The sequence below is a fragment of the Pithys albifrons genome, chromosome 1 (assembly GCF_047495875.1).
Source record: "Pithys albifrons albifrons isolate INPA30051 chromosome 1, PitAlb_v1, whole genome shotgun sequence".
NCBI classification, from domain to species: Eukaryota; Metazoa; Chordata; class Aves; order Passeriformes; family Thamnophilidae; genus Pithys; species Pithys albifrons.
This window is the reverse complement of record NC_092458.1, coordinates 64725907-64747772: the sequence shown is the minus strand read 5'-3', so window position 1 is coordinate 64747772 and position 21866 is coordinate 64725907. Positions and strand designations below refer to the sequence as shown.

Genomic DNA, 21866 nt, shown 5'->3' with positions numbered 1-21866 from the left:
GCCATTCTCAGTCTCTAAATCAAGATTTTACTGTCTGCACTTGACTTTACTACCTGGAATACAGCACTACTGACAGACAGGGAAGAAACACGGACATGCAAGTAACCCTCTTTCTCAGAACTGGTGGCAGCAACACTGTTGCTACAAGAGTCTCTCCTCCACTCAAGATGTATATATTTTATGCATACCCCCATCTTCAAAGTTCCTACTTTCTGTAAATTAGAAAGCAAGTGTGATATTATGTGAATTACTGACACTATCCCTCATCTATCAAAAAATGTTACTCTGCCTCCACTCAAAAACAGGACTGGGAAAAAAACCAGTTTTATTAGCTTCTATGATCTCATGTTCCTCTGGGCTGGTGTTTAAGCAGAGCCCATTTTCTGATGTGGAATGAAAATTGAGAACAAGTGAACACTTGCTGCATGGCAATACCTTCAGTGGCAGAGGATACTGCTCTGTGACTCTCTCACACAGAAATATCCTTTCTTGCTAATCTCCAAGTCTTTCCTTGACTATTCTTTGGGACAGGGAAGCTGCATGCAAAAGCATATCCACATGCATTCTTGGGGAGGACACATTAAGTATGCACTGAGCAAGTGCAGCCTCTCTGAGTCCTGCCCCTTGAGTGGGCCAGGCCCAGGTCTGCAGAGAACTAGTTGTAAGCACTGACCTCGAGCCAGCACAGGGGACTCACCAGGCTGCCGCCTGCCACGCTTTATCACCACTTTATGTATGTAGGGTCAGGCTTCACGAAGGAAGATTTGAGCAGGGCTCTCCCCACGTGGGTGTGCCCTTCCAGCCTGTGCAGTGGATGTTCTAGGTCAGGCACAGCGTGCACAGAACTGGCCCCACCGTTTAACTCCTCAGGTCCATCTGCCACGGCCGAGCGAGCTTGGACAGTGACAGTGAAGTCCTCGTGACTGTCACAGCACCCGGTACTAAGCGGGGCTGACCCTGCTGACCATCCGAGATGTGACGGGATGGGATGGCAGGGAGGCATTGAACTGCCAGCGGATGGTCCCCACTGAGACTCGAACTCAATCACTACTTTAACCGACCTGCCAAACGTCCAGCAGGCCCAACCAACTTAAGCCCTCGAGCTGTACCTGTACAACACATTCCCAAATGGAAAAAGGCTGCCTATGTGGTAGAACCGACAGACGGGGGGCCCGGCAGGCTCTGCCTGCGTGCCTCTCTGTGTTCGGCGGTGACGGGGCCCGCAGGCCTCAGCCCTGCCCGCGGCCGGGACGCGCTGGAGCGGGGTCGGAGGGGCTGCCCCACACCGGGCTGCCAGCCGCGCGTCCCAGCCGAGGACGCGGCCGCCGGGAGCCGCCAGCCGCATCCCTCGGGAGGTGTCAGCCGCCCGCTGCCCGCAGTGTAAAGCCCCCTCACAACACACACACCCTTCCCTTCTCCCGGCGCCTGTGTCACACAACTACTACAGCAGCCGCCGGCCCAGCTCGCCGACACCGCCGACCCCGCGCCGCCTCTTCGCCACAGGTCGCTGACAATAGCAGGAGAGTAGAGAAAGCGGCTTCCCGATCGCAATGAGGAGCAGCGGCCGCCGCAGCCACACGCGGGTGAGGGACCAACCTCCAACCAGCGTCTCCCGCGCGTACGGCCACCCCTCGGCCCAAAATGGCGCCGCCTCCCACCGCCCCTTCACCCCAGAGGCGCCGGCAGGGGCGGGGCCTGCTCCGCGCGTCGCTCGCGCCGTGGCGGGAAATGCGCGAGATTTGGCGCGTCCTGTCCCGGTCGTGGGCTGCGCCGGGTATTCCCGGGGAGCGGGACGGCTGCTTTGCTCTAAGGGGTCTTCGTGAGAGAACAACAGCGATTTTAGAGAGTGTGAAGTTCCGATTGGGATTGGTTGTCCCCAGTGTAAAAGTTGCCCAAATTTCCTAGATGTGTGTAGGACTAAACATGGACTTCCAACTGTTCCCTGCTGCATAAACAGAGTATAGTTTTTCCATTATGTGACTACGTTCTTTTTAATTTTTTTTTCCAAACCGCGTTTTTCCTACGAAAGCATTGTCCCTACGAAGCAGCCTTGTAACAGCAGTGGCCCGAATTTCACTAGGGCACACAATAGCTCCTGTAAGGGATGTCCCGGTTCTAAATACCTGCAGCGCTTATTCTTTCGCATTGCCCGAATGAATGATGAATGTTTTAAAGTATATAATTTATAAAGTCTCTGAAATTATTTTATTTGCTGTAACTAAAAAGGAAACGTTGTTAAAACCCATGCGAAGTGCTCCTTCCCATTTCCCCTGCAACCTCCATCCTTCCCTGTGCCAGGTGATGGCTTTGTTTTTCGGAAGGCATGTATGAAAGGATGTATCTTAGGTAGCATTTCAATTTAGATCAGAAGTGAGCTTTTCAAGTGAATCTCCTGGTTCTCCCCACTTGCCATGCTTTGTGAAGGTTAGTGCTCTGCCGAGTTAAAAGCTCCTGAGATGTGTATTGTGTGAATGCCACAAGTGTTGCATCAGATACTTTTCTGTTTTGATTAGAATGTAGCAGTGCTGCACTAGTTATGCAGACATTTCAGCCAGAGCTGGGAAACCTGTCTAGTTTGTAAGAAATAAGGGTGGCATAATCCCGTCACTCCAATCCAGACTGGAAAAATAATGTATTTTCATGAAAGATGGGGGCAGTTGTTTAGATATGGCATTGCTGTGGCTTTGGGACCTGCATTTTGTACCATAATGTGGAATCCACAAAGAGACAAAATCTAATGCCATTTTGAAGTAAAGGAACTGATAATTCCTGCTGTAAGGAGTTCTTTCAGGGAAGAAAGTTGGAAATATCATAAGGAACTGACCTTTGCTACCAAGAAAAATATAGTAACACAGGATATGCAAAAGAGAACATAAACAGGTTGGTGTAATGTTTATAACACAAGTATTTTTGTAAATACAAAGGACTACACTGCTTTATCCTTCTACCTTTTTCGTGACATTATCTAGAGATAATGAGGCTAGTGTCTAATTTGAATATTAAAAACATTTCATAACCAAGATTCTTGACTTCTTGGAGAATTCTTGTCTAACAGTAATACTTTCAATTATTTAATCCTAAAGAAAAAACTGTTGCTTCCCTACACAAACTAAATCATGAAGCACCCAAGTTAACCATTTAGAGAGAATAAGTGTGCTGCACATGGACCTTTTGAAGGTAGAATCTAGAGATCAGAGCCCTCAAGTGCTTCATGTTGTGTATCTAGTAATTGTCTCAGATGTATTTCATTTGGGAAATTCTCCCGGTACTTGTGTACCTAATTAAATAAGATACATGTTACAACTGGCAGTACAATAATATCATTTTTTCAACCTCATTTAGTATAATAAAATATATACTTTCCCTGCTCATATTATTGCTGCTGCAACAGATCCCATATGGGAAGATGTGGTACTTACTTAAGACAAAGCTACAAATAGTTCCCCCAGAATCCTCTGTCTGCACTTGATGGTAAAAGAAGCTCCATTGGAAACATCAGCAGAAGCAGATAAGATTTGTAAAAGTACTGTCCAAGGGGCCAAACATCCTAACAGTGAAAATGGTTACAAAGAAGCCGTAACAGATCATGAGTTTTCTTTGTTTGCCAAGGAGTATGAATTTTATAACTTCATTTTTTTTCATATGTTTATAAATTTACTCAGAACTCTACCATGTACTACTACTATATGTCACCCAAATCATGCTTCCTGTAACATGCATCTATGATTTTGGTACAAGCTTCACACAGAACTAAAATATAAGAGTGCACTAGTGTTGTTGCATGGGTAACAAACTATGCAAAATTATCTCTTCCCATGTTCCTTGACATTTATGCCATCACCTTCGTATTAATTCATGAAATGTTGGCTATAACTAATCTAAGAGAAGAGTGAAAGGAAAAATTTCCACCTTATATAGTCAGATTTTGATTAGTTTTCAAAGTGTCTTTAAAAGTTTAGGTTGATTTGAACCTTACAGATTGCATCATAAATTGTATGCTTAAGATAAGTGAATAATGTTCTATGAAATAAAAATGTTTTGACATTACATTACTTGAGTGTTTGAACTTGCAAACGGAGCCTTTTCTCACAGCAGTTTTTGTATTTGATTTCTTAAATAAAAAAGGGAAGATTGCAACTATCTATTTTGGAGGATTGTCCTGATTGTTTTGTGGTTTACTAACATGACCTGTCCCGCCATGCTGCTCTACCCAGTGCCTCCTTGCAGTTATTGTTGCACTCACAAGGCATTTATTTCTACCCACTGTGACTGCCAGTCCCTTCTTGCCTCTGCAGTTCCTTTCCAACATGATCTTGCTTCTTGTCTGGTTTCCATTATTTCTTTACATTCCATAGTCCTGTATCACTTCCTACTACTAGTGCAGTTCTTTTCCCCCTTCCCTCCTTTTCCATTTGATTTAGGGTGTTTTCTTCCTTCTGGTTTTTATCACTTTCTTCTTGCTGGTGAGAGACTGATGTGCTGCCTTTATCTTTTCCTGCAAGTCTGGAACACAGCAGCACAGGGCACCCATTTGCTCAGGGAAAACTACCAAGAATACATACATTCTCTTCAGAGAGAGAGGTGCAATGTAAGGGCTGCAGGAAGAGCAATAGTCTTCAGATTTCTCAGAAGTACTGCATATTTTTAATGAAAGCATCATACTATTCTTTTGCGTATGGAAAGGTTTTCCTTAGATATCCATATAGAAATATTTTAGGTAAAATTTTCCAAAATAACTCAGCATAAAGAAGGTAGCTATCATGAAAAACATTAACCCAAAGAGTAAATACTTGATAGCAAAACAGCAAATGCCTGTGTTCTGCCTTTTAATAGAAAAGACTAGGTAAATGCATAAGAGAGTGATGAGACTCCATCTGTAATAACAAGGGAAAAAATAAAGATAAATATCCAGCGGGAACTAATTGAGATTGGCTTTTATATTTAAGGTTAATGCGGAATGATGGCTCAGTCATTTAGATCTTGTGCCTGGATCTTGTTATCAGACTTGACATAACAGAGGACTCTTTCTTCTACTCATAACCTTATTTGTCTTCTAATAACACTTTAATAAAGCATGTATTGGAGTTCAAGAGGACTAGTTACAGACTTAGATTTAATCATTCCTCTGTCTAAAGGGTAATGACCTTTGGTGGTAATTTGTCTTGTCACTCTAGTTTACTAAATCATATTTGAAAAAGTGAGGCTTCATGATGATTTAAGAAAGACTTGCATAATTCTTTGAATTTAAATCAAGCTATATCTAGAGAGGAATTTTGGTGAACTTGCAGAGTACTGGTTTACTCACTGAACTAGGAATCTTGCTTGCCAAATTGTTTTTCTGAAACTTTTATATGGCAAAGAGGAATACTGGTCACATCAAAGTTTCAGAGGTAGAAACCCAGCAACATTTTTTTATTCATTAATTTCCTCAGATAACGTGGACTTTTTTATTTTCAAGTTTCAACTTGAAAATTAACTTAGGAATTACTGTTTTGATAAAGGTATATATTCTTACAAAAAAAAAAAAGAATCCTGGTATCCTGCTGGTTCTGTGAGATAGGAGCATTTCTTGATATATGCAACAGATTTTAATAAGTGATGTTTAAGCCATGGATAGATTAGTATTTCTTTTGACTATGATATAACTAATTTTCCATTTAAATATTGTTATTTGATTCTCTTCCAGTACTGGATGAATCCTTATGGAGACAAAAATAGTGCAGAAAAAATAAAAGTAACATATGATTAGTTGATTTTGGAGGTTCTTGAAACCCTTCATTTGGTGGCTTTTAGCTGAAATCTGCATGACACATAAATTTTTTTCCCTTGACAGTAAAGCACCTGTTCTGTGAGTTAGATCACAAGTACTATAGCAAAACAGAACAAAAAGAATGGTCAGATTTAATTTTTAAGACAGAGTACTTTAGAAAAGATGACAACTGCTGGCCCAGAACAAAGCTGAGCTTATGGGTTGTGAAAGCCAACCAAGAAAACACAATTCTGAACAATTCATGTCTTTCAAAGTAGAGCATGGGGAGTTTCTAGGAAGCTGACACTCAAGGTGAAGGTCCAGTCAGTGCTTAGTCTGCAAGACTCTCTAAATAACATCTCAAATTTACATAAAAATGGAGGAGACTGAGTGTAATGCCTTCAGGAGACTGAAATTCAATGGGACATTAAAATAAGTAGCTTTAAATAGAGGGCACCCAGTGGAACAGTAAAAGCAAAAAGTGTGAGTAGAAAAAAGAAAGCACCAGACAGAGCAACTGAAAAATATACAGCATTTTGCATGGCAGAATATGTTAAATATATTAATATGCTAATATTTGAGTGAGAGGAAAGAAGATGAAATATTACAAAAGTTTAGTGTAGCATGCTCAGTTTTGGTAGTGTTGACACCTCTACTGTTTTGTAGAATGCTTGTTCATTTTAACTACTCAGTTATTACCTGAAATCACCTTAAAGCTGAACAACTGCAATGCTCACTTTTAAGATATAATTTATAGTAGATTAATTTCTTTTTTTTTCCTGCCATTTCTTCATACTAACAGCATTACTTTAAAATATTTGTATTATGTACTCTCTCTGTCACCTTCTATCCTACATCTCAATTAGGGAAGGAGAGCATTTAAATCAATTAAAGGTAACTCAGAGGAGAAACTAATTTAATTCACTGGCAAACTGAGCTCATCACCAGGGAAAGAAAGACTGCTGGTGAAGACTCCCAAAATACTTACCTACTACTGTTGTACCTGTCTGCAAGGCAAGCAGGGAAGAACAGATTTTTTTTTCCCTGACTACTGTGACTTTTTAGATGCTGGCTTCCACAACTTATATTAGTGTTGAGTTGTAGGAATATGTTGTGCAAAAAGGACAATGGTCGGCAAGAATATTTGATGACATTTAGCAACAAAACAACTGTTAAGTCATACCAGAATGAAGAAAAAAACACAAACCAAAAACCAACAACAAAAAACGCCCTACAAAATCCCAACAACAGCCTTATATTCAAAGCTATAAAGGTTTGTGCATTAATTCCCTCTGACTTACTCCTATCAGGTAGCAAGATGGTTAGATTTGCTTAGCTAAAGTGTAAAGACTGTACTGGTTGGTAGCAAAATAAAGCACTATCTGCAGTTAAGAAAGATTCTGGTTTAGAACATTAACAATCTAAATTATGTGTTTGCTCCTGTGGCTTCTGTAGCATGGAACATTTTATTGCTTTCTTCCCATGCATGTCTCCAAAAAGGCACTGACCTCTTTAGGAAGGGGTCAGAATTAAAAATACATCTACAGTTGACTCTAGATGACATGTTTTGGGAAAGGGTAATATTTCTTGTTTTGATAAAAAGACTTACTTTAGTAACCCATTTAATCTTGCTAGTGTTCCACTGTAACTATTAACTATTTAATGGAGAGAGCTGATGTGTAGGTGGAAGAAAAACTCTCTGCAGTACTCACTCTGAAGAGTAACATCACATCCTCATATCCTCTCTAGTTTGTTATTTTGTTTTGGATTGGTTGGTTTGTTTGCCTGTTTTTGTGAAATACCATATAGTACTTAATGACTCTTGTCTTCTTAGAAAACAGCCACAATACAGGTGCAGATAGGTATTTCTGTTAGCTTGTTAGCACTAAGATGGAAGTGGTACTTTTAAACTTCAGAATTTATATTGCATGTATATTAAAGCTAGTAGCTTCTGAGCACCGCTGTCTTATTCAGCTGCTTGATTTTTGTTTACAAGGAGACAATGTTGGAAACAGCACACACAGAGACAGTAAGAGTCTAAAAATTCCAGTGATCATAAGTCACTGTTTCCATGTGGCTTCCTTGCAAATTACTAAAGAGACATAGGAGACACTAAAATTAGTTGCAAAGTTAAGTCATATTCACAAAAGTATCAGCTCTTTAGTTGAAGAGCAACACTAATAAATGAACCGATATTTCTTCCTCTGAGACAAATCACCACACCTGCAAGCTGAAGTTGTCCCTCTTACATGACAAACAAGTCCTTTCAGTGTTAAGGGCTCAGTATATAATTGACATATTTTTAATCTGAATTGTTTTTCTAGTAAAATATTTTGATGCAATTGTTGAAGGGTCACAATTTTAAGAGAAACAAACAGAAGGGAAAGGTCATTATACGTATGCTGGAAACCGAAGTATCATTTTCAGAAGCCTGCTAAATTAAGAAGGAATTTAGATAAGTGTGCTGAAAAAAAGGGGTAAAATGCACCTTCTATTTCCCAAATATTTCAATTTTTGCTCTTCTGTTCTGTCTTGATTTTGTCCAAATCACTTATAGAAGGAAACAAAAGCTATCTTAATATTATTTTAAGTGACTTAGGGTAACTCATGTAATGTTAGAAATTGAACTTGTGCTTTACATTAATATAAAACCAACAGATTTCCATTCAAATTCTTTGTTATTTGTTCTATCCCTCCTTTTGAACCTAGTGATGACTGTATGGAGGGATTTACTCAAAAGCATACTCTTAAGTTATACAATGTGTATAGGTAGGGAAGATAGTAAAAATTTCCCAACTTATTTCTATCAAAAGCAGGTGTTTTTGGTCTCTGCTGTGTAGTCCCTCCCTTCTTCCACGTATTAGTTCACCCTCCTATAAACTGACTGATTGTGCTATCCAGGACAGAGTTTTGTAATATTGTTAAGCTAAAATATTTTGATCTCATGAGGGAAAAAACCCCACCAAGCAAAAAAAAAATTATTTTGCCCCTTCCAATCTATTCCTTCCCTTGGAAGTCCCTCAGGACTCTTAAGATTTTGTTACGCAATTTTATTATTTTACTATAGTGAATCTGTAGTGATTGCTGAGGTCTACAACAATGAGTCATTCTAGGAGCCAGGTTCCTTCCAACCTTTTTTTCATCGCACAGTGGAATGCTGGGGTGGTATAAAAGTCTATATATCCCTTCTCACCTGACAGCTTCCTTCCTGAGTTCCCTGCCTTTTCATTCCTGTGAGGTGTATCTTGGAGCTCTTGTTTTTATAAAGGTATAACTCTTAAAGTTAGGATGTTTGTCTATTCTGTTTTGAGGTATCAAGTTGATATGTCTTCACATACCTTTTTAGTTCAAGTCCATGAGTGAAAAAAAATGTGGGACTTTGAAGGCAAAACATATATGCAAATGCCTCAGGGCTACTGTAATGAGGAAGGAGACAGAGTACAATAGTTTGGTAACTCTTCTTGTGGTAGTATTACCTTGACAGTTGTTCCTACTCCTACTTACAATGAAAGGCCAATACCATAAAAGAGTATGATCACAGGGCCAATGGATAAACATAATGTCTTGGGAAATCACCAGCATAGTTTCTGTGAAGGGATGTAGTGATACAATCAGAGACTTCCAGCAGGTTTGTGAGTCAGGAAGTTGTGGACAAGGACAAAACAGAGATCCTACTTGAATTTTCAAAGAGCATTGATGCAGATTTCTCACTAAAAGCTGTCAAAGTTACCATGGAACTGGAGTAAATGTCCTATACTGAATTGAAAATCTCGTTGAAGGATGGAAGCAGAGAATATAGTTTAATTGTTACTTTCTAGCAACTCTCAGAAATGTTTGGCTTTACTGATGTTGTTTTATGCAACAATCTTTGATCTTCATCCATGACCCAGAAAAGAGGGTGCACTTGAAATGATACTTGCTTCATGTTAAACTCTTTCAGGAAATCAAATGCTCTGCCAGTGGAAAGAGCTCTGGAAGGCCTCACAAAAGTGAATGAGTAAAAGGATAGGCTTTGTGAAGTAGATTAGCGTAAGGTAAAGCATAGAATTACATGGAAGTCTAAATTCATGAAATCTTGAAGTCAGTGTTATCAGCCCTCTGAAATCTTTGACTAAAAATACAGCAGCAACCAAATAAAACCCCAGTAAACAACAGAGCTGTAAGTCATGAGGAATAGTAGTGAGAGCAAGACAGAAGGCCTTTGCTTCTCTGAGGGAAATCCCAGTGTGCTCCTACCTTGAGTACAGCATGCAGTTGTGGTCTGCAATGACACAACAAGTTTAAAGAATGAATTGAGAAAGATAACTAAAATGATCCAAGGGGAGAGATTGTCAATGTGATAAAGTGAAGACTAAAAGGCCCTTGGCACTGCATTCTTCTATTTTCCCATAATGTTTTCACAGACAGAAAGCTGTGAGAAGAATACTGCTGTGTAGGATGTTCTTTGACTATGTTCATCATTGCCACTTGAACACAGATGTGAAAAGTATTTTCAATACACAGAGTCTGGCGCACAAGTCTTACAAGGAGTGGCTGAGGGAGCAGGGGATGTTTGGCCTGGAGAAAAGAGGCTCAAGAGGGACTTTGTCGCTCTCTACAGCAGCCTGAAAGGAGAGTGCAGCCAGATGGGGGGCATCCTCTTCTCTCAAGTAACAAATGACAGGACAAGAGGAAATGGCCTCAAGTTGAGGCAGGGGAGGTTTAGATTGGATATTAGGAAAATTTTCATCACCAAGAGGGTGGCCAGGCATCGGAACAGGCTGCTCAGAGAAGTGGTGGAGTCATCATCACTGGAGGTATTTAAAAGACATATAGATGTGGCACTTAGGGACATGGCTTCACGGTGGACATGGCAGTGCTGGGTTAATGGTTGGGCTGACGAACCTTAAGGGTCTTCTCCAACCTTAAGTGACTTCCTCTATATGTCATATTGCAAGCAAAATATTCATGTTGTGCAAATATTTTTAATCTTTCTCAAGTATACAGTTTCTGTAAGTAGCACACACTTGCCTGCACTTTCAGGAGGTGGCAGATCTGGTAAAAGCGAGGCTGTTTACAGGCTCCATCCAGTGCCATGTGAGACACTGCGTTTCTCGTGAGGGAGGCTCAGCCTGCCCTGGGGACGCAGCCAGCTCTCTGCTGGTGGGGCTGCATCGAACAGGGAGCGGATGCTTGTTCCTCCCTCCCGCAGGGTGAGCATTGGTTCCTAACGCTGTCCAAATCGGTTCGGGAGGATGAGGGAGAAGCGGCGGCGGACGGGCTCCCTCCGGAGGACCGCGCACGCTACTGCGAAACCCAGACGGGGAGGGAAAAGGAGGGAAGATCACCTCTAAAATGCCGCTTTCCGAAACTGTGAAGAGTGTCCGTGTAAGAGGGAAACGAGGGGCAGAGCGTGCCTGGGGGAGGCCCCGTCACTCGGCACCGTGTCCTGCTCTGCGGGATGTCCGCCGATCCAGGCATCCCGACAGGTGCTGGAAGTGTGGCTGCTCCGACCCGCTCCGTCTGAAAAATGAAGCAAAATTGTCTGGGTGTGGAGTATGTCTCAGTGCACTGGTTCCTTTCACAGCCAAACCATTGCTTCTGCAATTTCAGTAACTGTGTGAATGCTTGACTTTTCCACGGGTTTGCAAGTATCCCTGCACACACGTGCAAGTGCTCCATAGGAAAAGGGATGTGTTCGCCAGTCTAGGTTTTTAATACCTCGGTGAGCCCACGTAGATGGGAATGGGGGAATTGAGGGTAAATTGTCCAACCTGCATCAAAAAGTTATATCCTTGACTTCAAGTCCAAGATCCTTCCCAATAATAAGTAATATTATTTGTCATCAGACAAAGTCTCTATTTTCTGTCTGTGCAGTAGTACTTTTGCTTCAGGAAGAGTGGAACAAAGATAATTTAGTGCAAAAAATGTAAACAAAGGGAGTGTTGGGGCCTGAAAAGTGATTTTTTTGGTAATTGTTCTGGTAGGACTGAAGTAGCTATGTTAGCAATGCGGGTATTTGATGCAGTTTAAACTTGAATGAAGACAATGCACACTGGTTACAATGTATTAGCAAGTTCAGTAAGCTTGAGGGGACTTTGTAAAATATTTAAAAAACTAGTTACAATGTCTTAACTGACACTGTAGTGAAGCGTGTTTCTCACAGTAGACAAAGCCACGGGTGTGTATTTTTCAGCAGATCTTTGAGTGTGATCTGCAGCTTTTGAACCACCATCCTCTGAACACTTCCATGCTTTCCTGATGTGTCAGGAAAAGGTTTTTCCCCCAGAGGGCGAATGGGCACCCCAGGAAGAGGCTCCCCGGGGCAGTGGTCACAGCACTAAGCCTGACGGAGTCCAAGAAGCGCTTGGACAATGGCACGCGGTGTCACTCCTGGGGTGTCCTGCACAGGACCGGGAGTCGGACTCGATGGCCCTGATGGGTCCCTTCCGACTCAGAACATCCTATGGTTTTATGTTAAATACAGCATTTTATAGCAGCGGCGAGAGGAAATCACACCGCTCTTCTGTTTGTGTTTTCCTGCGAGGGCACCCCTCAAACTCTTGCCCACCCCCCCCCCCCCCCCCCCCATCCCCCGAAGCAAAACCGAAGAACTCCACGAGGGACTTTTTCTTCTCTTTCCCCGCAGCCGAGCACCCTCATTCCTTATTGTTTGGCTGCAGCCCGCGACAGTTCGCGCTGTTTCGGGGCAGGACGCGGCGCGGCGCTGGGACATTCCGCGGGGGGCTCCGAGGGGATGGGGGCTCCGAGGGGACGGGGACTCCGAGGGGCTGTCCCAGCGCTCGGCGCGTCCTGCCGCGAAACAGCGCCAGTTCCCGCGGGAGCGGCGCGCGCGCCGCCGGCAGGGGGCGCTGCCGGCCCGCGCCTGGCGCGCTCGCTGCTGGCTCGGAGCGGGCGGAGCGGCGTTGGCGCCATTTTGAAGCCGGCGGGGGGACCGGGGCGGCCGCGGAAGGGGAGGGGGCTGCCGGCGATTGGCTGCGGCGGCAGCGCCTCTGCGAGCCCCGAGCGGCGGCGCGGAGCCGAGCGGACCCGCCTGCGACCAGCGAGGAGCGGCTGCGGCGGCGGCGGCAGGGTAAGGAGTGCGGCACCGCGGCCGCGGGTACCCCCGCGCCGTCCCCGCTCCATTTTCCCTTCCCGGGGGCGGGGAGGCGCCCGCTCGCACCGAGCTCCGCGGCCGGCGCGCCGGGGGGAGCGGAAGGGCAGCGCTCCCCTTGGCCCGCGGCTGAGCTCCCCTTTCCCATCCCCCTCGCCCCTCCGCGGAGCTGCTCCCCTCCCCCCGTCCCCGTGCCCGGCGTCAGAATTAAACCTGCCGCCCCCCTCCGGCCCCCGGGCAAGGGGGTGACCTTGGCGGGGCTGCGCGGGGTCCCGGGCTCACCCCCTGCCCCGGGGCTTACTCCCTGCCTCGGGGCCCGCGGGCGGGTCGCGCCCAGCGCCAGGGGCTGCTGGCGGCGGCGGGGGGCGGGGAGGCTGTTCGCCCGTGGCGGGGAGCGAGTGATCGCGGCTCCCGCGTGTCCCTTCCCTCCCTGCTCCGCTGTCCCTTCCCTCCCTGCCTGCCCCGGCGTCCCCTCCCTGCCTCCCTGTCCCGGGCAGCCCGCCCGGTCTCCGCTCGGCGGGGCAGCCCCGGCGCTCCCGCCGCCCCGCGCGGCTCCTGCCCGGGCTGGGCGCGGGGACTGCCCCGTCCCTCCCCGCCCGGATCGGGCTCTCCGCCCCGCACTTCGCAGCACTCCGCAGCGGGAAGCGCTGCCGGGGACCGCGGGCTGGTGGGTCCCTAATCGTGTAGGCTCTTTCGTGCTGGCTTTGGCTCCCCCCCCCCCCCCCCCCCCCCTTCTCTCTCCTCTTTCTTTTTCCCTCCCACTTTGCATCAGGCTCTGTTAGAAAGCGCTCGGGAAGGGAGGACGGGGGGGAGACGGGGGACTGTTGCCGCCGCCTAGTAGATGGAAAACTATGAATTTTGCATCTGAATTGCCAGATGGAGAATGGTTAATTTATAGGTTATGTATTGTTTACGTTGAGAGCCTCCGTTCAGGAATCTAGGTCCGTCACTTCATCCCCCGGCAAATAAATCACTATCTGTTCTTCAAAAACAAATCAACAATTAATGACGGTGAACAGTCCTGGAAAATTAAGCTGCAGCAGACCAGCTTCTGTAGGGCTAGATTTTGTCTTGCCAGCCTTATTCTGACTTTTATGCTTTCTTGCTGCGCGGTTGCTTTCTGAGTGCTGTGATTATTTAGTTAGTCGTTGTGTTTCCCCATTTAACACAACTGCTGAACCGTTCTCGTGTTGGTCTTTGTTTTGTGCTTGCCGGGTAGGTGCTTTGGCTGTAATTGATTTCTCTTTGCTGGAGATGGAATAGAAGGAGCACTAAAAATTTGAGTGCCTTTATAGTTGAAAACGGGTGTCAAGTCACGTTTTGTGAATGGGATAAGATGACATGCATTCCTTCAGGTTTTCATCTTCCAAACTAGTGGAATTGTTTGGTTTTCAGGTGATAGAAATTTTGCCTGGTATACCTTCAATGTAATATAGATATGCTAAATATTATATTGTGTAAAGTAACACTTCAAAAAGATGTGAAGCACCTGTATGCCATGCTCAGACCGTTTTAAAAGAAGACAGAGTAACAGGCCATCAGGTAAGGTAGTTTAACAGAGGTGTGTGTATCATGGTCATCACAGCGTTTGAAAGTGTGCACTGCTGGACAATGTAGTTTAATACTTTAGCACTTCAGTGACATCGTGTGTCTGTGCCCAAAGCAAGGTTGTACTTCATTACTGTTAAGTGCGAGGCTATGGCATGGCTATGTGTGTGGTGTTTAGTTTTGATTTTGGCTTTTTTTTAATCTAGTTCCTATACTTAGTGCTTGCCTATGTATCTCTTGCATTCTCTTTACTAGTTAGTATACAGACTGGATGAACTGTAGTTCAATTTTTGATGAAACAACTAAATAAAATGGAAAATCATATGTGTACAGCACTTGTATGCAACTTTTTTTTTCTCTTGTGCCATGTAAATAGTGAATTTAGACTGTATCTAGCAAGCTGACTTATGGACTGAAATTGGGCAAGTCAGCTAAGTCATTATTAAGCTGTAATTAACCATATAAAACCCAACAGTCACTGCTAGCATTTGGAAAAGCACAGTAATGAAATATGGGTATGACCTCAGGCTTTATCTCTTACTGTCTGTACAACAGAAGGCTCTGTTGCCTTCAGTATATGAAGGTTCATTTTCTTCTGGAATATGTTGCTCTATACCAGGCTTGCAGGTCCTGCCTTCTTCCTCTGTGGCCATTCTTTCTCCTGTCACCTAGTTTATATTCATACAGAAGAAGAGGGTACATGGGTATGTTTAGGAGCCGTTTAGTTTAGTACAGGATTTTCATTTAAAGGTGTTTGAAGTAAGTGGTTTTTTTCTTTAAACCTGAGTTTGAAAGAGATGATAAAGGCTACTTGTTGCAGAAGGAGAATTTTTGTGGCAGCAGTGAATAAGAAAATGTGAAGCTGAACAATAAAAGCATACAAAATAGGAGGTGAAGGAAAATGTGATAGTGCAACTCATTATTTTTCCCTACCAGTTTCATTCCAATATCCCTTTATTTTAATATTACTTATGCCAAATACATACCTTCCTCTTTCTTGACATAATCTTTCCTGCTGCCTTCAGACAGGTTCCTCTATAGAAGCAAAAAGTAGTTCTGATATATAGTGCATTACCTTATTACTTGTCAGTACTCTTTTCCTTTTAGCAGATTTTTAAAGTAATAGTGGTTTTACTCTTTGCACAAAATGTCAATAAACCAACCTGAAATTATCTTTGGATAGACTGAGAGAATATGGGAGGCTTTCAGTTGCTTTTGAAACTAGGTGGTAAGGGAAAACTGGAAACTTTTAAAAGGATGTGTTAGTGTGACGATCCTTGGTGGGGTGAAGTGTCCTGTTAATTTCCCAGATTTGTTGACTCTCTGGACTGTTTGAGCAGCATTGACAGATCCTGGAAGGAATCAAGCCTTTTAAAGGCTTGCAAATTATGTGCTTTAAAAATGTAATCTTTCCTTGCCCTCAGAGGTTGGACATCTGAAAGTCAGGACTGTGCATGTGTATAAATGGCACACCTATTGCTTTTCCATGGGTAACCTCTTCAGCTCATAGAAAAGTTGAGGGTCTTTTGTTTGCTTAGTTCTGACACTTAAGTAAAATATATCAAAAGTGCAGTGTGTCAATGAGAATTAACTTTGTTATTTTACCAAGTTAGTGGTTTATTTCCAAACCTCTTTGGAACATTTGATTCCACAATAAAAATGCTATAAATGTGAATATTTCCTGTAACACTTAAAATTTGAAGGAATTCCATGTCATACAACCAGTACTTTAGCTTAATTTCTAAGAATCAAAGTGTTAACACCTCCACTCTTTTTAAAGGTTATTACTGTCTGTCTCGTCATATACTGCTTTTCAACCTTTTCTAAAGTGTGAGGGATTCCTTGAAGTACGTTCTGAAGATTAAGACCTCTATTACTTTGTCCCCATCTGTGGAATTTACTCTTTCCTAAGCACTGGAAAAACATTCCGCATCATTCTGCTTGTTTTATGCTGTCTGATCTTCAGCTCTGTTTCTTTCACCTCACAACTTTGATATTAATGTACTTCAAGAAACAGTAATAATGAGAAAGTGCCATACCTCATTTGCAACAGATGGGCATGTTTGTACTAATCATCTTGCGTCTGTCATCATTTGTATGGCAGTTCTGTAACCAGGGATCAGGACCCTATCTGGGGTGTTCAAATTTAGACCCTGTTCTTTAAAGGTTGATTCCAGACAATACTAACTGTGTGTGCTTTTTCTCTGACTTTTCTTGGAAATCCTGGTGGATATTTCTGCTGCTGAAATGAGATGTGTCACTTGCATGCTTTTTAATGGACCAAAAAAAGACATGAAGTTAGCAGTCAGAAATGTTATTGTCTTAATTGCTTCCACTCTATAGTCACCTAAGATACATTTTCACAGAATCATAGAATGGTTTGGGTTGGGAGGGACCTTAAAGATCATCAAGTTCCAACCTCCCTCTCCCTGCTGTGGGCATGGGCAGCTTTCAGTAGATGGGGTTGCTCAGACCTCCATCCAGCCTGGCCTTAAACACTTCCATAGATAGTGCAGGCTCTCTGGGCAGCCGTTTCAGTGCCCCACCACTGAACTTTTTTCTAATATCTAATCTAAACCTACTGTCTTTCTGTTTGAAGCCATTCCCTTTTGGCCTATCACAGTGTGCTCTTGTGAAAAATCTTTATCCATCTTTCTTGTAGGCTTCCTTCAGATACTGGAAGGCTGCAGTTAGGTCACCTTCTCTTTCCCAGGCTGAACAATCCAGTCTTATCTCATAGGAGAGGTGCTCCATCATTCTAATCAACTTGGTGACTCTCCCCTGGACTCACTTCAACAGGTCCATGTCCTTCCTGTGCTGGGGACAGGAGTCTGGAGCTCTTTTAGAGAGTACTGGATTCAGCTCAAGTGTAATCACTTGGGCAGTAACTGTTGAGTGAAGCTTTCCACCTTTGTGTAAATACACCTCCTGGTTGTCCATGGCTTCTGTCAGAGCAGCCATTGGTTCTCTCTGAGACATCCCCAGTGCATCCACATTGTAGGTCCATTCAATGACAAAAATCTGAATTCTGAAAGTCATAGAAAGGAAGAGAGCAAATAAATGACTATTAAAAGAAAGAAACAAGCAAAACATGTAACACTTACCCATGCTAAGCACAAACATACATGAGGAAGTCCTGAAAAAATTTATGTCAAAACTTCTGTATGTAGTCTTTGGGCCACCTTAAGTTTGACTGTTCACTTCTGTTAGTGTAGCTTTGTTACTTGGGTGTACAGTTTCAATGAAGACAGATTTCTACAAAATCTTTGTTTGGCACTAGATGTTAGATTTCTGTTCTTAACAAAAGAGAATTGAGGTGTTATCAGACATAAGCAGAAAATATTTCATGGAAACTTTTAATTACATTTTTTCCCCCCCGTGCATCTCTCTACTTAAAATTTGAAAGACTTTTCTTGCAGAAAATATACAGGGGTGCTGGGCAGCTTGCTGTTAGGAGTGATACTGTCTCTGATAATGTCAGTTTTGTTATTTAACAGTTCAGTATGAAGCATCATATGTAGTTCCTGAACACAGAAACAAAGTATATGGCAACCAACAGTAGGACAAGAGGGCACGGACTTAAGCTCTGCCAGTGGAGGTTTAGGTTGGATATTAGGAAGTTCTTTACAGAGAGAGTGGTCAGGCATTGGAATGGCCTGCCCAGAGTGGTGGTGGACTCACCGTCCCTGGAGGTTTTTAAGGTGAGACTGGACGTGGCACTGAGTGCCATGATCTGGTAATCAAAGTGGGTTTGGATCAAGGGTTGGACTTGATGATCTCAGAGGTCTCTTCCAACCCAACTGATTCTATGGTTCTATGAAACACCTGTAGTTTTATGTGCCATCAGTTTGTGAAAGTTTTGGTTAGGGACAATGTCTGTGGACACTCCAAGTGCTACCCAATGCTTTTCAAAGGTCTAAGGGGAGACAAATTGTCTTAATTCACTTAATTCATGATATAAAATAAAGTTTACATTTGATTTTTTTTTCTGTATGAGCTAGTCAGAATAAGGCCATAACATTTTGCCTTTCTGGTTTTCTGGAAATGAAAGAAAGAATAGATAAGCCAATGAATGGTAAAGTCTTCTGAAGATTTGTGAGGTAGCTTTTCAGAGAGACAGTGAGTAGGAGATGCATTTCCTCTTCTATTTACCCAACTTAAATTATGCAGTTTTTAGTTCTTGGAAGCATTTCTATAACTGAAGGAATTAAGAACAGATATTTTCATGCATGTATAGTTTTTGGAAAGAAATATTTTGTGCTCTTTTTTAATGGCTGTTATATCTGTACTTTGAGAACTCAAACGTTTTCAAAGGTTTCCCCAAGTGACAAATGTTGCCTGTAGTAAGCTCTGCATTAGGTTGTGTGTGAGTTGGACCAAGGGTTGGACTTGATGATCTCGGAGATCTTTTCCAACCCAATCGATTCTATGATTCCATGATACATGTGTGTGTGTGTGTGTGGGTATATATATATATATATATATATATATATATATTTATGAGCGTATTTAGAGTAACTTTTCATTTCTTAATGGGCTATTGCTGCCTTAATCATCTGGTTTGAGTACAAAAAAGCCTTAAAACAATCTTAAAATTGCAATTTCTTTTTTAAAAATAGGAAATAGTTTAAATTCATTTCTGCCCTTGGAAGTGTGTGTTATGGTAGTCTTTCGTTACAATTTTTTTCCCCCAACTCTCTTTGTTTAGGAATTAGAGTTGCATATCAAAGGTGGCGGACATATTTTTCAAAAGCTGGGAAATGTAAAATGAATTGACAGGGGACTGTGGGAAGGGAAAGCTTATCTAGTGATTTGAATGATTGAATGTCACTTTGGGATACTGGAATTCATTCTTTCTGTCAGTTTCTTGTGATCCCAGACAAGTCTATTTAAACCTCACTTTCCACAAGAGCTTATTAGTAGTGCATTGATTTCCTGGCAGACAGGCTCTAGACCCCTCTACTTCTGCTTGTCTCAACAGAAGCTTTAATTTCAGATGCAGTGCTGGATAAAGTGGTGTACTTGAAAAGTTGTGTCCTAAATTTCTCTAACTCTGCAGGCAAAATTGGTGGATAGTTCTTAAATTTCAGTTTGTGGCTTGGGTTTCTCATCTATAGAATGAGAAGAAAACTGATTTTTATGAAGAAATTTCTGAAAGTGTTGCAAAAACAAGTTAATGGCACACTAGCATAATACAGCCATGAATCCTTATAAAAGCCCAATGAGAAATTAAGTCTCTTCAGAGTGTGGCTTAAATAGAGTAGCATAAGGGACACACACAAAATTTTAAAGAGAAAGTTGAATAGCTTTGCTTTGAATGAGCAAGAAGTACTGTGGGATGGAAAAATAGTGAACTATCAGGTGTATGAACTTCTTTGTGTGTATTCTCTTTAATGTTGTGTAAGAAACTTTAATTCTGTTCTCTAACTCTTAAAAACTGATTTTGCAACTATTTCCATACTTTGACTGTTCCTTTTTAAGCAAATTTACTAAACAAATTCACTGTATGGATGTGCTCCTGAGTCACTGGGTTGCAACCTTTAGCCTCTTGTACCTATGACTAATTGATGGAATGCTATTGGCAGTGAGTTTTTCTCTTGTAACCAGCATTGAGTGGAATGAGGTATGAGAGCTTTTCAGTGGATTCTTGAAAGCATTTGCTCTTGGTAGAAGGGCAGTGTAACATGATGAATGCATGTTGTACTGCAGACCCTAGAAATAACTTGAGTTCATCTGAGCTGCATTCTCCTACTGCCACCTGCAGCTGATCTTTTTGCTCTGATCTCTCTGCTGACTTCTCTGTCTAGTTTGTCTTCATACCTGTTAGGCTTCTGATTACAATCCTTCATTGTCCAAGCTTATACTTGTTCAACACTTCTTAGACTTTACAGAATCACAGAATGGGTAAGGCTGGAAAGCACCACTGGAAGTCATCTAGTCCAACCTTCTGGCTCAAAACAGTGTCCCCTGGAGCACATTACTGAGGACTATGTCCCAGTGGCTTTTGACTATCTCCAGGGAAGGAGACTGCACAACCTCTCTCAGCAACCTGTTCTAGTGCTCAGTCACCCTCACAGAAGTTGTTCCTCGTGTTCGGAGCCTGGCTCTATCCTCTTGATACCCTCCCTTCAGATACTTAGGTACATTATATGTATTAGGAACCTCAGGGCTGATAGGTTGTATAAACTGTGCTGTATGGAGGTTTTTTTTTTTTTGGTGGATATGGTTTGTTTTGTTCCTATTTTTGCCTGTTTTTGCTTTCTTTTCCCTCTCACATAAACTTTGTTGTCTTGGTTGAGTGCCTTTTCCATAACTCCTAAACTTCCTAGTCCATTTGTCTGATACAGCTTGTTGGTCCCTGCAATGGAGTTAGTAGAAGTGTGTCCACACCTTAGCTGTTTCCATGGTGAGCTGAGCTTTTTGTCTTAAAAACTTAATTAAGACAGACTGCTCTTCAGCTGAGAATCTCGCTGAGGTGTGAACAAATCCAACTTTTCCTGCTAAAGAAACAGCAACATCTGGCTATGAGCAGACAGGTGGATTAGTGATGGATTCACCTGTCAGCAGGATTTACCAGATATGTCTGTTAGTCTGGTTTGACTATTTTAACCTTGTAACTTGAGGGGAATTAGGAGAGAGCAACCTATAATGTGCACATGAACACTTCTTGTACCTTTAAGTAATAGGTGGAAACTCTCTGAAGTGTTGTGTTGTAATTGTATGCTTACAGTCATAGTGCAAGCAACTGTATTTATTTATCAATAATTTAAAGCTTGCTCCTTCCAGTTGCAAAACTATCCTTTAAAAATGAGTAAAAATGACTTTCCTTTAGGTGTTACTTGTGTCCTAATGGATTCTATTTATGGAATACATTCCAGTGGGAAGTATATAGAGTTTTTCGTCGTTGATTTTGTCAATGCTTTGTTGGGTAGGAGGAGAGATTCTTCTTGGGGAGAGAGTTACAGGATATTGTAAGGAAGTGATCTGGTCTAGTAAAATGTGGTACTTGTCTTTACTGCCTATCAGCGCAGCTCTGAGCCCAAGTGGGAGCACAACCTGTGCACTAAACACACTGTGGTGTGGCTGTCACTGTGCAGTGAGTGTGTCACAGAACTGTAAGAACTCCCAAGTCTGAAGGAAGTCGTAAAGATCATTAAGTCCAACTCCCTGCTTCGCACAGGACTACCTGTATCTAAGTCATGTGATTAAGAGTGTCATCCAGACAGTCCTTGAACTCTGACAAGTTTGATGCCATGACCACTTCCCTGGGGAACCTGTTCCGGTGACTGACCACCTATCAGTGAAGAACTTTTCCCTAATGCCCAGTCTGATGCAGCTTTATTTCATCTCCTCGTCTCCTAATGTAAGTCATGAGTTGGAAGTGAAGGACAACTAATTATTAAACATTAGTTTCAAAACACAAACCACAGAGTCTGAAAATATACTATTTTATATGTATAGATGTACATTTGCTCC

General features: G+C 42.7%; 2 protein-coding genes across 8 annotated transcripts in view; one reads left to right on the top strand and one right to left on the bottom strand.

Moving 5' to 3' along the window:
- N4BP2L2 (NEDD4 binding protein 2 like 2) overlaps positions 1-1682 on the bottom strand; it is a 47294-nt gene extending 45612 nt beyond the window's left edge. For 5 of the 6 annotated variants that reach the window (XR_011697533.1, XM_071552931.1, XM_071552941.1 and 2 more), the window contains exon 1: positions 1597-1682. The gene's annotated coding sequence lies outside the window, so the exon portion shown is untranslated. The other variant, XM_071552912.1, reaches the window with a different exon arrangement.
- Positions 1683-12675: 10993 nt separating this feature from the next.
- The window catches only part of PDS5B (PDS5 cohesin associated factor B), a 103857-nt gene continuing 94666 nt past the window's right edge, over positions 12676-21866 (top strand). For both annotated transcript variants that reach the window (XM_071552899.1, XM_071552891.1), the window contains exon 1: positions 12676-12821. The gene's annotated coding sequence lies outside the window, so the exon portion shown is untranslated. The remainder of the gene's footprint in view (positions 12822-21866) is intronic.